The sequence below is a fragment of the Acomys minous genome (genome assembly GCF_964271855.1).
Source record: "Acomys minous genome assembly, chromosome: 8".
Taxonomy (NCBI): Eukaryota; Metazoa; Chordata; class Mammalia; order Rodentia; family Muridae; genus Acomys; species Acomys minous.
This window is the reverse complement of record NC_140489.1, coordinates 44,571,654-44,572,622: the sequence shown is the minus strand read 5'-3', so window position 1 is coordinate 44,572,622 and position 969 is coordinate 44,571,654. Positions and strand designations below refer to the sequence as shown.

General features: G+C 39.0%; 1 pseudogene across 1 annotated transcript in view; it reads left to right on the top strand.

Annotated features, from left to right (window-relative positions):
* The window catches only part of LOC311602901 (non-structural maintenance of chromosomes element 1 homolog), a 3,343-nt pseudogene extending 2,895 nt beyond the window's left edge, over positions 1-448 (top strand). The window contains exon 1 of the transcript in view: positions 1-448. This exon is cut by the window's left edge and continues 2,895 nt beyond it. The product of the transcript in view is annotated as a non-structural maintenance of chromosomes element 1 homolog (transcript).
* Positions 449-969: the final 521 nt, after the last annotated feature.

Here is a 969-nt window from a genome sequence, read left to right as displayed (position 1 = left end):
ACAGGCGAGGCGCTGCAAAAGTTTGCGCAGAGCAAGTGGCTGATTGAGAAGGACGGCGAGTTCACCCTGCGTGGCCAGGGCCATCCTAGAGATAGAGCAGTTCTTCCGAGAGCCCTACACGGATGCCATGAAGATGTGCAACAGCTGCCACAGCCTCCACATGCAGGGTCAAAGCTGCAAAACCACGCTGTCCCCACTGTAATGACTTTTGGTCCCACAACATACCAGAAGTCTTCTTCCACCGTGAGAATGAGAGGGAGGCTGGCATCTCCAAGTTGAGCAGAAAGTCCTTGTGGACCCAGCAGCATTTAGCTGCGCCCTGTATGGCTCCTGCTGTTGGTGGGCTGACTCTCAAGGCCCACTCAGACCATGCCCCGGCCTGCCATGCACATGACACATGAACCGCCGCCCTTGTTGATATTTGCTCTTAACATGCTTTTAGTAAATGTTTCCTGATGATAAATAAATAAATAAGTAAAGTTAGTTAAAATAATTATTCCAATATTATTTTCTACGCTTTGATTTTTATTCAAATTAAGACACTAAAAAGAAACTCCAATAAAATAAAAACTTAGCACAAATTAATTAAAAGTGTTATATTTTGTATTTTAAATTGTTATATTTTAAATTATAATGCTAAAGACAAGCTGCATATGAAAACTTCTTTCAGTAACATTTAGTCATTTTTGCTTTAACAAAACAAGACTCCCATGTGTCTTATTTTTTTATGTTACAGACAACATATATACAATAATATCCATAATATATATATATGCTAGATATCAGGATTTATATACAACATATGAAAACTAATAAAGTTGAGAATTGTTCTCATTTTTCAGTAAAACAATTTTAAGGAGTACAGAGGAGGACCTGCGGGTATGACACTACACTGATCCAGGGTCTAAGCAAGCTTGATCATGTAGGCCCCAACTTACTGGTATACTAATAATTTACATTAGTTTTCAA